The sequence below is a fragment of the Pungitius pungitius genome, chromosome 10 (genome assembly GCF_949316345.1).
Source record: "Pungitius pungitius chromosome 10, fPunPun2.1, whole genome shotgun sequence".
Taxonomy (NCBI): domain Eukaryota; kingdom Metazoa; phylum Chordata; class Actinopteri; order Perciformes; family Gasterosteidae; genus Pungitius; species Pungitius pungitius.
In genome coordinates this window covers 8,538,772-8,555,348 of record NC_084909.1, presented here as the reverse complement: position 1 = coordinate 8,555,348, position 16,577 = coordinate 8,538,772, and the positions used below count along the sequence as shown (strand labels likewise).

At 45.0% G+C, this 16,577-nt stretch overlaps 1 long non-coding RNA gene across 2 annotated transcripts; it reads right to left on the bottom strand.

The window, feature by feature from the left end:
* Positions 1-8,144: 8,144 nt before the first annotated feature.
* LOC119229354 (uncharacterized) lies at positions 8,145-15,175 on the bottom strand. 2 transcript variants are annotated; one of them, XR_005121603.2, is made up of 3 exons: positions 14,855-15,175; positions 14,465-14,593; positions 8,145-12,794 (listed from the first exon to the last, which is right to left on the bottom strand). It is a non-coding gene; the product is annotated as an uncharacterized LOC119229354 (long non-coding RNA). The 2 variants fall into 2 exon arrangements; XR_005121602.2 differs by having other exon boundaries at positions 14,465-14,552.
* Positions 15,176-16,577: the final 1,402 nt, after the last annotated feature.

The following is a 16,577-nucleotide window of genomic DNA, read 5'->3' as shown; positions in this document are numbered from 1 at the left end:
GTGGGGGGGGTGGGGGGGGCTTTCGGATGTTTACAGCTGGGTTGACCCTTTAGAGATATCCAACACACGCACACAGCTGCTGCTCAGCTCGGCACGTAGTACACACAACTCACCACACAGTCCTGACTCTTGCGAACAACCTTTTCTTTTTGTGTGCGGTGTGAGTCAGTGAATCTGTGCCTCTGAGTGTGTGGTGACTCAGTCGCCGAGTCCCTTGAATACGTGTCTGTGTGTGAGTGTGTGTGGAAGTGTATGTGTGTGTGTGGAAGTGTTAAAGCAAGAGTGTATGTCCTGGACTGGCGATTTGAGCATGTATGTGTGTGTGTGTGTGTGTGTGTGTGTGTGGGCGTGTGTGTTTGCGTGTGAGTGTATGTGTGAATCTCTCGTTATGTAAACAGTAGCATCACTGTTCCTCTGTCACTCTCTCCTTCCGGTCAACCCCATAACAAGCCCAAACTGCCTCCTGGAAAAGAGATGTAGAGGCGAGGGAAATGGAGAGAAGGATTTAATTAGTCTCCATTAGAATAATTACAGTGTCACAAAGAGAAAATGCCAAACACGCACACACGCAGCAAAGTCACACATCACATCAGAAAAACAGGCTGTGCTACCTCGCTGCTGTTCCTTTTAAAAATAGATAGCAGAGCGATAGATAGGACAAACGAGATGTTGTCCGCTCAGCTTAACTCGGTGTCAGGGCCGCTGTGTATGTCTCACAGAAATGGCATATCTGTGTCTGTGTTCCCGTGTACGCGTACGCATGAGTGTCTGGTAGCCGCAGACATATGTCACGTCCTTACTACATGCAGTTTCACAGATCACAGGACCGGGTTGTTTGGTGCGTGCTTTGGGAGGGAGGAGGGGGAGGGGGGGAGTAGGTTTGGGGAAGGGGTGGGGGGGGGGTAGGAAGGGGTAGGAAGGGGTGGCGGCACATGCTTAATTAAACCCTGAATACACCACGGGGCTCCTGACCTGCATGTAGCATAAGGTAGGACGCCTGTGACACACAAATGCACACACACTTTCTGTTTCTGTCTACCGTATTGCACACACCATTTTTTTTAGTTTCTTAATAACACACACACACATACACACATATTTGTTTTTCTACACTTAAAGATGCGCACACACACTTTCTTGATCGCTTCACATGCACAGAAACAGACACACACACACACACACACACAGCTGCTCCGTAGCCGACACTGCTATCCCTCTCAGAGGGCCTTAGGGCAGACTATTAACACATACACACACGCACGCAAAGAGAGCAGCGACATCAATTTTCCGTGTAATCACACGCGCGCGCGCGCGTGCACACGCACCTACACGCACACACACACACACACACGCACTAACATTAAGCAGCCCAGATATCGGAGTGTCAACCTGATCGGTCCGTTCGCTCCTCCCGTGTTAAATTGTCTGCTGTCCAAGGTGCTAGTTAACATTCCAGCGGCGATCACACGCGCGCTGATGAATAACGCTCCATTTATCAAGGCGAACCCGCCTGCCACCCTCCCCTTTTGGTTTTGACAGAGAAAAGAACGGATACACTTGCGTTTCGTTCTTATTGCACTCGTTTCTACGGAATGAGAGAATAAAAGAAGCACGTGTTAGGAGGTGGAAAAAAAAAACGTTTGCTCGCGAGGTAGACTAAAATCTATATCTGCACTGAAGCTGACTACGGCAAAACACACACACACACACACACACTCACTCAAATGCAAAGCTTCACCAGCATCTGCGCTGCAGTAAAATGAAAAAAAACCCAAACAAATGAAAGGATATAAGGCAGGATGTAACGTACCCAGTCAGGGTAAGAGGAGGGAAAACGCACGGACCATGTTCCCGTCCGCCGCAAGATTCGCCTCGTGTTTTGTCTGCTGCAGTTTATCCGACGTGCCTGGGATGGGATATTGGGAGATATTCCTCTGCTGCTGCTGCTGGTGGTTGTGGTGATGGCACTTCTCCTGGGCAGGAATAACCCCAATAAGAGAAACAAAGAAAAGAAAACGCCTTCTGTCCGAAAAAAAGATGGAAATACAAACAGAAATACGTTTTTAATATAGTAGAAATGTAAGCCTCTCTTAGAGGATTGCGAGGCCCAGGACGTTTAAATGATCAATCCCCCTCTCTTCCTTTCTTTCACCTCCCTCCCCCATCTCTCTCTCTCTCTCTCTCGCTCTCTCTCTCTCTCTCTCCCTCTCTCTCTCTCTCTCTCTCTCTCTATCGCTTCCCCTTCACTTTCCCTCTATCTCTCTTTCTCTCTCTTCCTCTCCCTTGATGCGATTGGACAGCGTGGCAGGCAGCAGCTACTGATCCAATGATATACGCACCTATAGCTCCACTAGGACGCGCAGACTGGGGGGGGGGGAGAATGGAGAGAACCGACCTGTGCAGAGAAACACACACACACATACACACACTAGCCTAAGTGCACACTAATGCTCAAAGCACATTGGTGCATGAAAACGCTTGGCAACACACATTAGACACACACCTGTTAAAGGTCCCATTAGACGTAAAAAGAAAGCACTCAATGCATGCTCATACAAACCTGTAGGAAACACAGGCCGACACAAATGGGGCTGGAATACAACCTCTTCAAGGCCAGAACAGGTGATTCTGTCCCTATTCAGCTCCGCCTGCAAGCAGCTTTCTCCCTCAAGCCTTTGTGTGTGTGCATGTGTAGGCCTGTTTGTGTGAGTATGGTAATGCAGTGGGTCTGCGGTCGCCTCTGACTGTGTGTTTGGGAACACTCCTCACGTCAGCACAGCCTGCCGCAGCAGCATTCAGAACTTTCTATTCTTCCCCTGAACAGTCTTCCATGCACCCATCCATCTCTTTGTCTGCCTGTCCTCTCTGTCTGCCCGTGAACTTGTTTGCTCACTCCCCTGCGATGCCCTCTACCCCGCGGCTCCTGAGCCTCTGCTTTAAATCAGGTGGCTTAGGTATCTTTTTAACAAGGCAACAATAAAAACATGCAGGTTAATTTGCGGGAAAAGGCTTTAATGGTCCAGAGGAGGGTTTGAGATGTGATTCAGAAAGGATGGCACTGACCTATAGGCTAAGCTTTACAAAGCCACAGGGCATTGCAGTCATTCTTTCAAAGTCCCGAAAAGCGTTTTCGAGGCTGTGCTCGAGCTCATACAGGATTAAAAGGTTAGGGTTGTAGCCATGGGTCAGCCCGGAACAACCCAAAAAAGTTATCGATAAAATCCGTGAAATAACACTAAAACCTAAGCTAAGCGAATATAAGGGCTTAAAAATATGCCACGGCAAAACGCACAATCTTAAGACACATCCCCGTCTTCTCAGTTGAGAGAAGTTTAGAAAGCATGCTTGATTCTCTGTCAATTTGTCCAAGTCCATGTAGGTTGTGATGGGTTGATGAGATGAGATGTGTCAGATCAGAAAACTCTTCTGTGTTGTCCTGTAGTACCACAATCGCCTTTTGTGTTTCATTTGGGGGACATCTGTGTATCGTCGATAAATGTAGTGTAACCCAACAATAATAGACAGCAGGCTGTTGCCACCGACACAAACTGATCACGTCCACCATTGACATTCTGAGTCACATGAGGAAGAGTTATCTTCTGTTTTTTCTTACAGGCGGCGCTATTGTTGTTATTGACTCAAAGTTTATTTACTTATGTCTTTTCCATAGTATTGCTCCAATTGGAAGAGACTTTATGACTTGTAGCAGACCAAAGTCTGCTGACTTGTTTCTCCCACCTGACCCAGACACAGATTGAAGACACCTGGTGGAAAAGGTAAATGAACTGACAGAGGCTGCATGTGGAGAGGAGTGAGAGGAGACGGCACAGAAACTTTGCAAGACTGCTGGTTGCTGGACCTCGAGGGTCCTAATAGGCTCTACCAAAAGATCCTACTTGACACGGACCGAGGAAGGGAACCGGCTGGAGAACTTGTGGACTGCCCCGGACCCACACACACACACACACACACCGGCCACGCCGGCTACTGGGCCTTAGCATTCTCTCTTCCCGGACGCCTACCCCGGGAATTTACTAAAAAAAAAAGACGGTCCCTGTGATTTCCAGTGTTAAAATACTTTTGTAGAGCTGTACCTTTTGTGTTTTGATTGGGATATATTTTTCTGTTTGAATACAGCAGTTTCCCCTAACTGGATGGGCTTCCTTGTTTTTGTATTTGATTAATTTACACTTTTGAAGGGGGGGGGGTACAATATTGTGATCTTTACCGGACGATAAAAGTATAAAATGACAGCGAATAACTAGGGGTTATTTGTCTTTCTGGCGCCCAACGTTCTGTTCCGAGTAGAGACACCCCTACGCTACAGACTGAAGCTCCTGCCATCATTTCCCAATGATGTAAGTCTTTTAGAGCTTCATCTTTTTTCTAATGACCCTGTTTAGTATTTTCATACATGTTTTAGAGGATGATAGCAGACTGATGTTGTAATTGTAGCAGGCAGTGCATGTGTATGCAAGCGTCATGATCACACATTTAATTTGTCTTCATTTGATTATGATGAGATGAGAAAAGAAAGACTTTAGAAAGGAAGTTTATCTTGCAAATATATTGTAACAGTCAAAAGTTTTCCTATTACGGTATAGAATTTGTTATATGATTTAAATAACTAATTGCATAAATTGATCTGTCCACATGCACCCAAGCATACAAAAGGTTCCTACAATGCACAGAGTGACACCAAGCATGTCACGTAGGCGTGGAGGTGCAGGCGGAAGCAGGACTCAAACGCAGGGTCTTCCACGAGAGGTGCTCTTTATTCCAAAAACCAAAACCGACGTGCTCCAACCACGGGAGACATTTGACAATGACGCAACCAGGGACAACAGGCACACAGGGCTTAAATACACAAGGGAGGTGCAGGTGATTGGACACAGGTGGAAACACTCAGGCAATCACAGGACAAGACAGGAAGTGAAGTTAACCCAAGACCACAAGGAACATGAAACTTCAAACTAAAACAGGAAGAGAGACCAAACCGTGACAGAACCCCCCCCTCAAGGACCGAATTCCAGACGGTCCTAAAGGGGAGCAGAACCGGAGAAAATCAGACAAGGGGAGGGAGGGTGGGGACCCGACGGTCCTGGACAGCGCGGGGAACTCCGGGTGATGGCGGCCCTGTGTCGGGTCCTTCGGGGGGCCGGCCGGAACGGCGGTCGGGCCTCAGGGTCTCGGGGGGTCTGGCGGGGCGGCGGCCGGGCCTCAGGGTCTCGGGGGGTCTGGCGGGGCGGCGGCCGGGCCTCAGGGTCTCGGGGGGTCTGGCGGGGCGGCGGCCGGGCCTCAGGGTCTCGGGGGGTCTGGCGGGGCGGCGGCCGGGCGTCGTGCTCTGCGGCGGCGGCGGCATCGTCGTGGCGGGGGGCGCCGAGCTGTGCGGCTCCGGCGTCGTCGAGGCGGGGGGCGCCGAGCTGTGCGGCGCCGTCGTGGCGTGGGGCTCCGGCCCAACCCCTGACCCCACCCCCCCTTCAAGGACCGACTTCCAGGCGGTCCCAAGAGGGTGGGAGGGAGGGGTCATGGTCGGGCGCCGCGGGGCCGGGACTGGGGGCGTGGTTCTCAGGGCAGGAACGGGCGCTGACGGTGTTCTCGGGGCAGGAACGGGCGCTGACGGGGTTCTCGGGGCAGGAACGGGCGCTGACGGGGTTCTGGGGGCCGGAAAATATAAAATACACGTCTAACAATTTTGACAACAGTAAAAAATAAATTGTATGGTGCAGCTACTGTAAACTATTTGAGCAGTCTCTTAACGTATATTGGATAACAGTAAGTGATGGTAGAATAACTGGGCTATTACAGTACTTTTACAGAATACGCCAGCACATCACTTTTAGTGTATTTACACAGTGTAACCTAATCTGCCACTATTGCTTTTCATTCCCCACAACAAGAAAGTAAAAAACACAGCAATTCATTTACAATAGTATATTGGTATTCAGGGCCTACCGCTGTACACTGAGGTTTCCAATCCAGGCAGATATGTTCCTAACTATGGGATAGTAGAAAAGGAGCAACACTTCCCGGTTGAGAGCCTCAGTCTATGAAAGAAGTGAAGCTGCTGTTGGACTCGGGGCCAGATATTTTCTACTTGAGCTCTCCAAGTCAGTTTGTCGTCAATGTGTATGCTGTAATATTTATATCTATATTATTTATTGATCAAATACGTTATCTTTAATCAAACCAGAAACAGAAGATGATGGATCTGGCTGATTTGAAGTGCTTTATCAAAATGTAATGGCAATCATTCATTATGAATGTTAAGAACCTCTGAATGCACATTACGATCCTCGGCAGGAGAGGGTTGTAGTGGAAGACTGAAAAGCTCTTGGAGCGAGCAACCCATCGGCATTGATGTAGGATTTCATCCAGAATCAGACTTCCTGTTCCTGGAAGAATGGTATTATTTTGTGAATGATTCAAAAGGCCAGTTAAGACCAACTCTAAACAGGCTTTGTCTATATGCATGTTTTTTGTTTTTAGGAAATGAAAAACTACAAGCAAAAGTCACCGTAAAGCCGATAGGGCCGATGCAGATTACCCACATTCTGTGGAGATTATATCTTTAATTTCATTTGTTGGAGACACCTTTCCTGTTTGAGTCATTATGTCATTACAACCAGGAGCTGGAGCTGAGCTGCAGCAGTGTGTCATTTGGATGGAGGTAATTGGAGCTTGGCTCATCTCTGACAAGCTTCAATTCAATTTACAGAAATCTCTGGTTTCCAATCACTTCCAGAATCTGTCGGTCTTAAATTACTCAGATAAGGGCTGATGTGCATTCAGGAGATAGAGTGGACAATCATCAGCATAGCAATTGAACTCAAAGCATGCATGGAAAAATAAGAAGTATAGCCACATAGTGAAAGAATGGTATTCATATTTAAAAGAAAAATGGTACAAAAAAGAGACATGGGTCCACAATAGCGACAAAATCACTTTTGCTGCATGTGTGATCTATTCAGACACTTCCATGCTTCATTTTTGCGTGAATGTAATGACTTTACGCTGCCTAAAGTAATGACTCAACCCTGAATTGAAATGCAACCAGTGCAGCTGACAGACGGAGCATTTGCACATCTGACTCCATCTATCACTGTGGGTCCTAATTTCATAGCAGAGGAACAAATGAGTGACACGTGTGCTCCTAAAATCCCCTCTGATCAGTTTGCCCTACAACCAAGGCCAGCCCTTTGGTCAGAAGTCCTCTGGTAGGTCCAAATGTAAACATGCTTAGGTCAATTGCTGCTGCTGTGTGTGAATTTTGGCGCAAGAACCCTGCATCCCCAGGAGAGGTGACCAAATCGGTCTTTAGAGACTGTGTTCATAAACAATATTGAAAATGTTTCCTGTACTAGAATTCTCATTTCTTTGTTTCTACAAGTTTCCTCACGGCTAAAATAATTCATCTGTATCTACCCAGAGTTTGTCATAAGCCTGGTTCAGGTTCGGTTATTCTTTTCACACTGCACCTATTTGTCTGTTCATCCATTTATTTAAATGAATGCAAGCTTTCCATCGTTTAGTCCGGATGAGTCGCCCATTCGTTCAGCTCCTCTCCGTCCGGCTTTTCTCTCTCCTCCAACACATTTGCTCTGTTCGTCTATTAAATTACTCTTCGTCTCTCAGCAGCCCAACTCTTTCAGTTCAGTCATTACTCCCCCAGCTCCCGTTCCCTCTTAAAATATTCATTGACGTCTTAAACACTTTTTCTGTCTGTTTGACACACACTACCGATCCTTAACTTGCTCCCTGCTGTGTGTAGCCCTCTAACGTACATAGATAACTTCAGACATTATTGGGACACACTAGCAGTTCCCATGTATAATCACATAATTCCCCAAAAATATTGATTTACTTAAAATGTAATCCTTTACTGTAATATACTATTATGTAATATGCTGTTTAATAAACAGCTTTATTTAAAATCAATTTATTGTTTTGCGTTTAATTTAATTTAAGATTTAATTGGATTGATTATGAAATCTGTAATGCAAAATCAAGCGTTTTGGAAATGGAAAATATATAAATATATTAAAACGTTTCTCTTCTCAGTAAGTTATTTAAATCTGTTGCATTTATTGAAAGAATTCTGGACTCAAAACTCATTTTAAAGTGTTTTTTAATGGTCACAGTTACTGAGAATAACATTTTCGTATTGCAGTAAAACACACACACACACACACACAGATGAACAAGATTTCTACATACAGCCATCTTCAGTAGAACCCTCTCTATTCAGCCAATTTTATTATTAATAATTTGAAAAAGCGCTCCATCCATTGCTGGGCATTACCGGTGGACATCATGACATGAGATCTCATTCAATACATGAATGTTACAATTCAAATTTCCATCAACCTGCATAACACGGTCTGAAAGCCTCCATCATTGTGACCCTCTCTTATCCAACCCATCATATTATTTGCCAGTCAGTCACCTCAAGTAAGATTTGTTTGTATAGCACTTTAACAAAAAGACTTTAACAAAAGACACACAAACAGATATGAAAACAAGGACCAATAAAAGACAAAAGCAAGGACATCCATAAACCAAGTTTATTGTAAGTGGTTCATATGATATTTAAAATATATAAAAGCAAACAGAGTCTTCAGGAGACATAACTCAGAATGTAAGAAAGCAGCCATAGAGGGATGGATAGCGATGACTGCTCTTCGTGTAGGAAGCTTGTAGTACTTAATGGGCGAGAAGTCTGACACATCGTCTGAAGTGATTAAACGGGTGGACCGACGTGGAAATTACAGCACAGTATCTGAATTATAAAACATGTTGAAGCTCAGCAATAGACAGGAGAGAGAAGCGAGGAGACGTTCTGCATGTAATTGTCCAGTTCGGAATAGCAGCAGGCCTATGCATTCTCTCTCTCTCTCTCTCAAGCACTAAACAGACACTCACATACGTGCGTCTCATCAGTAACCGGTAATCAAAAAAATACTTAAAAAAATATAATATTTTATGAAATGTAATTTAAAAAGGGCATCACGTTAGGTATTTAAGCTCTGTGTAAGTGATATGATGGATTATGACTGACATCAAATGACCTGTGATTGTTATCGAATCGGATGTAATGAAAGTTAAAACAAAGGGATCATAAATCAGTGGAGTTGTGGGCTCACATGCATTTATTTACATGGGCTGGGAATTCTGCCTCATCAGCTGTTATTTGTCAACCTGATGGATTGTCACTGGATACAACAGGTATATCCCGAGGGGTGTCTATCAGTATAAGACAAACTCTTCAACTATCAGCCTGATTTTAATTCACATCACCCACATATTACTCACTGTCCAAACTATTGTTTCGAGCAAACTAAAACCTTTGTTTTTGACTCACATTGGCAATGCGGTGGATGCCTACATTTGATTTATTCTGGATTTGGTTTGGAGTTCATTTCTAAAATGTCACCCACACACACCCGCGCTGTGCAGCGTGTGTAGGCAGTCGTCAGCTGTGAAGCCAATGATTCTCTGCGTGGTGCGGGCCAGCTCGGTTCAGTTGGTGCACTCTTGCAGGTTGCAGGAGCGTATAGTGGTGCACCGGCTACAAACAGGCACAGTACTTATTGGTATTTCTCACAGCGTTAGAGGGGGAGGGGAGGATTGCGATTGGGCAGTAAATGGCTGATGTCAGATGGAAATGGGGCGGGGGGCGGTGGGGTGGATGGGAGCAAGTAATGTAAGGTTGTACGAGATGTAAATGAGTAGGAAAAGGAAAGGAGATAAAACGCATTGAGCATTAACTTATAGAGCACAAGATAGGAGGAGATTAAGGTGGGTGGGAAAAGGAGCAGGGTGAGGCCAAGGAAAACTAGTGGTGCAGTTGAGAGACAAAGGAGACTAATGATTGAGAGAGAAAAGAGGGTGAGAACATTGTGGTAATGGAGGGAGCTGAGAGGTGCGAGAAAGAAATGTGAAAAGCAACTAGAAAAGGTGAGAGCAATGCCGAGATAGAAGATAATAAAGTGTTGCAGAGATAGGTGTTTCATCAAACTATAAAGAACAGTTTGGGGAATCTGCTGTAGTGCAGTGCAAAGGAAACAGATATAGTATTATACAGGTGATGAGCATTGATTGAATGTACATGCATCCAGAGGCTGAAAAGGCGTTGACATGCCAGATACTTGAGTGGGATGAAAATAGAATAATGATTAATAAGCCATTCTGAGGACTGTTTGGGGAAGGGTTGCAACCAATAAAATGCTCCAGACCTGTATGGGGAACGTGATTGTTGACCTTGTTTAACTATTATCATTTTAACATGAGATCAGCAGAGGCAAATCCGGACAATCAGAACGTATTTCCATTTGGTTTTACTTTTGTCAATTGAGTGTCTGAACAAAGAGAGAAGACAGAAGATTTGATTCAGATGTCTGGGACAGTACAGAATTCTGACCCATTGATCACTGTATTGATTGACTCATTCCTTGATTGACTGACTGCACTGTTTGACTGCTATGTTCAATATTGGTCTGAGAATAAATGGCTGTTTTTTTGCAAACGCATTCACCAATTTCTCTGAGACACAGAACTACAGCGGTGCACAAGGCGTTGGTCTCCACCAATAATACTTCCTTGATCCAACGCCCGAGGCCTAGAGCATCTATTGATGTTGTATTTGTAACTCGTCACCCAATGATGGTAATTTGGTCTTTTTTTCCCAGCGTGTTGCAGGAAGTAGTGCCCATGTAAATCCCCAGTGCCTGAAATTAATGTCCGTGTATCGTGGCCCTAAAGGCGCCTGATTCTTCCTACAGGGAAACAGCAGCAAAGCGCGACGTGAGAGGGTTGTGTCACATGTACGTGTGCCTTCCTCTCTATCTGTGTCAGGAGATGTATTGTGGGAGGTACCTCTAAAGCTACAAATAGCCACTGTGGCTCCTGAATTGATACAGCAGCTGCTCAATCAAAGGCACCTGTGGGCACCGCTAGGCGACAAAGCCTCCGCGAGTGTCGCCGAAATCCCGTCGTTTATCTTGAAGATCCCTCTATTCTCTGCCGCCTGTCTCCTCCCTCTGTCAGCTTTGTGTTGTGTTCCCTGTTCAAAGTCCCTGTGTAGAAATAAGTCATCAACTCGGGTTTGTCACGTCAGTGTTCATTTCATGCAAGAGCTCCTGCTGTGTTTACTTAAGCAGTGTTTCAACAGAAGTAACATTATAATTTAGGTTCTTGTTGAGAGAGGGCTTCAGTGGGACTGTTTACCAGGAAGATGGGACGTAGTTAAGGCTTGTAAATGTGTGAGAGGGTGACATTAAGACACAAATCCCTCAAACTAAGATCTGATTAATAAGCATATAGGCGTATAATAATAAGCATTGTTTTGTGCAAGTTAATGTACCACGAAATTAAACAACAGTAATATGACTTTTTGAGACAGGCATCCATATTTTTGGTCTGGATTTCGTACGGTTGATTGTCTTGTTTAAGCACTACCTCCATCAAATCCTCTGATGTTTCCTTTCAAAAGCATGCCTTCCCTACCAATTCTCACACAGTGTCCAGCAGTACCACAGCACGGTCACAAGTGCTCAGATGATTACACAGGGCCCCGATTTTAAATAAACACTATGCATGTGCATGCAATGTACTCAATAAGTCTTTGCATGTTCTATGTGGAGGAAAGAGAGCCGGTACCTTTATATACACAGTGAAGAATGTTTTTTACAGTCCGGACCACTGGAATGAAATAGTCTAGAGACAGGACACGTGGATTAACAAAAATACAGCAAGTCGTACCCTGAGGTGGCATCAGTTAACTAAATTAATCATAAAGCAGCTGCTAATGACATTGCTCACGTTGGTCTTATATGTTTCAAATGTTTGCTGTCCTTGGATTTTCTTTACAAGTTTCCTTATTTTACATTTCATTTACTGTCTATGCTTATTTCCCTCATTAATGGGCATGCCCAAAACAGGATGGTTAGCATAACAGAAAAGATGTCGTCTTATTTCCACACATGACACAAAAAAAAACAATTATGTTTGTTTCGCTAATGATCCATTTTGTAGTGCACGCATTTGAGACAATATGGATAATTGTCGATTATAAAATGCTACTCTGAGAAATGAAGGAAATCATGGCAAAAAACAGTGGCAAAAGAAATACTATGTGGTTGAAAACAGCAGTGCAATATTATTGGACAGAAATGTGTTATATGCTTGTGGTAACCTAGCAACCACTAAAGTGGAACAATGAAAGCAGCGGTAGTAGCAGTAGTTCAGATCAGAATTGGAGGAGGGAGAATTGCTGCGTTAGTGTTCAAAATATCTGTCCTCTTGTAACTATTCATCTGTTTCCCATACAAAAATGTATTCAATAGTGTAGCTTTGGCATAATGTTTCATCCACATTATTGTCGGCGTCTTGGAATTATGAGAGAGAGAAGAGCGGCCTGCAGCTTACGTGGATCCACAGAGGCACACGGGTGTGGAGGAAAGAAAGAAAGATAATAGGATGTAGACGAGGATATGGTGAATATAAAGTAGATAAATCTCAATTCAAAATGAGAGGCAAAGAATTCCTGCTCCCACTCCAGTTATGCTGCACACACTTGAGTCCATTTGCCGTCGATTGTTTGTCAGACGGCTAATAAGAACAACAGTTTAGGGGCAAAGAAGGTCGATAACGGCCTCTAAAGCGCGGCACTTCTTCCACAGATAAGAGCTCTCAAATTAAAAGCCGAGGACCAAATGTCTTAACTTGTGCAAGCCGGGAGACAACAGGGGACAAGCAAACAGAGAGCGCCGGGTGTTCTCAAAGTCAACCATGTCCTGCAGGAAAACAGAAAAAAGAAGCAAAAGAATGACACGTCAGATGTTTTGTCCTCACTGTACTACAGCAGAAATATTGCTGGAAACGGTTACAGGCTGAAGAGAGACATGGCAGCGGTTCTTTGAGATAAACTGGGGCAGAATCTAGAAACAATAATCAATTGCATTGTAATGTATAGTTATGTACAAAATTAAGTCCAGTCTCTCAGTAGAACTGAGTTGATCATCTTCTTTTAAGGGATGAAAAATCTACTTTCGGGCAACTAAAATGAGAGGCATGATGTCATAAATTGCCTGATTTTAATTTCTCAGGTTGTCCGCGGGCTCCGCTTAGATGGATCCCAGTTGGAGGACTAGTCATGTGAGTCTTGACAAGGGCCTCGGCCACTCAACAAAGTTGCAGATCTAATCTATTTTGCATGGACGCCATGTTTAATGCATGCAGCAGTGCGCATAAAAACATTCATTTCAGGGCCTGCCTGGCTTTGTCAGTGAGTTAACTTTAAAAGAGCCGTCGTGTATACAAATGTGTAAAAGTACAGTCAGAGGTAAAAGTGAGAAGGTCTGTTGCCGTCGGTGACAGTGAGTCAGCGTTTGACACCTTGCATGAATAAAATGTGCGATAATGTGCGCGGTCCATTGAGAGAAGCGCCTTGGATTAGTGAACCAAACATTTGTCGCCTCTGCTGCTCGTAGAAACACTTCAATACCTTTGCCACCGACTTGGTTTTAAAATACTTTTCAAGGACAATGTGTGTGCCGTCTGTGTGGGGTGTCAAATTACAAGAAAAGCTGGACAACCAACGAGACACCAGAGACGGTTGTGGACGCCTTCTGGCACTTGTGAAAGAGTAAGATTTGACTTTAACTTTGACTTCTTATCAAAGAGCTCAAAGAGAGTCGTCAGATGAAGAGAACATGCCAGTAGTCTTCATCGGAAGCCAGTCGCCGTAAATGAATCGAATGGGTTTGAGTCTGGCTCATCTTCTGTCTTTTTCTTCCTCTTCTTCTTCTTTGTATCTCCCTTCCACGTCCACTCATGTTTCCTCTGACTTTGACATACTCTCTTTTGATGAAAAGACAAACAAGGTACATTTAACCACCACTGTTGGGAGTGACTAAATAACTGAGTGCTGCAGAAAGGGTTGTGTAATTAAAGATTACACCAGTTTATCTAGGAATAGAACTTGTGATGTCAAAGTAAACCGGGGAGACCACTCAACTTACTAATGTGAGTACCTTACAGCCTTGTGGCAAGTATGAATATTTAATCTTCCAGTTGCAGATTTCAATATTTGATTAGCCTGTTGCAGGTGGGTGAGACGTGAAACCTAGATGTTTTAATCACAGACGGAAGATTCCCCATGTGGCGCTTACTTATATCGTTCAATATTGTTGTGTCAGCCTGTGGGCCGACCATACTAACATTTCCTTGAGCTAAATATTGGGAATTAATTGAGCTGTTATTTTACATAACAGGCTATTTATTGGCAGCCTATTTTGTAGTTTGTAACACTTGAATATTCATGTTGTGGGAAGGAAACGCATGCAGGTGATTGTACAAGCACCAACAGGAAATGGCAGCCCCACAAACAGTACGTTGTTCCTCCTGGAGCCTGTGCATGGACACACACACACACACACACACACACACTGCTGCGCCACTCTACCTTGTTGTATCATGACCTCACAGCGCTTTGTGACGGATCTTCTCACCGTGAGCCCTAACATGGGCGATGGACTGGAACGTCCATGACTCTGTAGAACACACGACGCAGCAGTCGGGTCAGCTGAGACCACTGATACCTCACAGAAGATGGGAAATACACACATACAAACACAAACAAATAGCTCGAATCAAATTATTTAAGGTTAGATTTTTAGGGAATTGATAAGGGAAAAAAATCAGTTGGATATGAACGTTGAAGGGGAAGTCTCACCTGTGACGTTTGAACACATGCTCAGTTAATCAGTGCTGACACAAGGGAACTTTCCTCCCCTGCAGCCAATGTACACATACACACACACACACACACACACACACACACTTTCATACTAACCTCAATCTACCTTGATCTTTGTGGACGTCATCATGGGTACTCCCTCCATTCCTGTCACAAACAACACTCACACACAATCTCTCTCTCACACACACACACACACACACACACACACGCACGCAGCTCTACCTCTGCTCTCATTCTCGAGCAATGGACTGGAAGTAACATCCACATTCCTGCGGCTGCGGCTGCAAAACACACACACACACACATACGCACGTACACGTGCACGCACAGACATGCACGCACGTACACATGCACACACACACACAGGCACGCACACAGCGGTGCTGCTGTTTGCAGGATGCCCAAAGAATTAAACAACCGCACACACACCGTGATCTCTGACTCACACGCTCCCCCCCCCCCTCCCCCCCTATAGAAATGAATCACGTTGAGTCCATTGAGCCAGACACACGCGCACAAACGCCGGCGCACTACCTCGACGTTCGCATCATTCACACCAGCGCTTGCTGAAGTCAGGAGGCATCCGTCTCCGTCGCTGACGTCATAGGTCAAACCGCGCGACGGCGGCCCGCATCTCCTCCTCCCTCGTGGAGGTTGTGCAATGACACGAGTCCAGCCAAGATGACAACACTCCATTTGTAAATTTGACGTGAAATTTTACGGGTAGATGGTTTGGTTTAGGTCGGGTTTTTTTAAAGTAGTGTTTGGTCAAATAAAGGTCAGAAGGCTTCCCTGCGGAGGGTTTGGTCCTGACGTTTGGGACTGAAAGGACATCTTACCCTCGTTGGAACGTTCTACTCTTCCATATAAAAAGGTTGACAGAGAGCGAGGGGATGTGATCCAGCAAAGTGCTGCAGAGGTTTTTAGCTGGCAAAAATGATTTTACCAAACCATAAAAGTAGGAGATGCCGTGGACGAAGTTCTCCTGAACATTTCAATACCCTTTACACATATTTACATTTTTCGAATCTAAAATGGGAAAAACAATAAGTCGGTGTGCATATTTCAATTGGGTTAAACTTCACTCATCCATAAATGAAAATTCACCGCCCTCATAAAATATTCATGCATGTATGCAACATGTGGGCTTTCAATGATAGATGTGCTTTTTCACATACTATTGTTACAGCACGCTCTGCTGCTTCTGTACAGTTTGGCATGACTCTTTCCTGCCAAGGACAGTGACACACACACACACACACACACACACAGAACTGAAATGCACACACACAACAAAGAGACAAGTACAGTCAAAGTCACAACCTTTATTCTACTCCTCTGACCAGGACGTGCACCCTCCCAGTTACAGACGCAGCAGCACAATGAGGCGTCTTATTCATCTCTTTTGCCTTCCCTCTCTTCTCTCTTCAGTCTCGTCAGCTTTTATCTCATCCAGCCGTTTCCCTCAAATACTGTTTCCCCTTCTCTTCGGCGTCTCTGTTATCTTCGTTGGTCACACTGTAGCGGAAGAAATTTCCACCCTGATCCAGAATCCCACCACCGGCCGAATTCATCGGCTCATCCAGCGTCGCGCGTGCGTGTGAAGCAATGTTTTGAGGGAATGCGTGGTGAAATAAGAAGGCAAAGTGAGAGTGGGAGGAGGTGTGTGTGTGTGCGTGTGACCTCCTTTCCTGGCTGGAGTGAGTGGAGTATTTGGACCGGGTGGTCTTTGCAATGCACTCAGCCGTCCATCGATCCTCGGCCATCGATCTGCAGAATCCAGCGACTCGCAGCTTCTCGGCATGCTGCGCACATG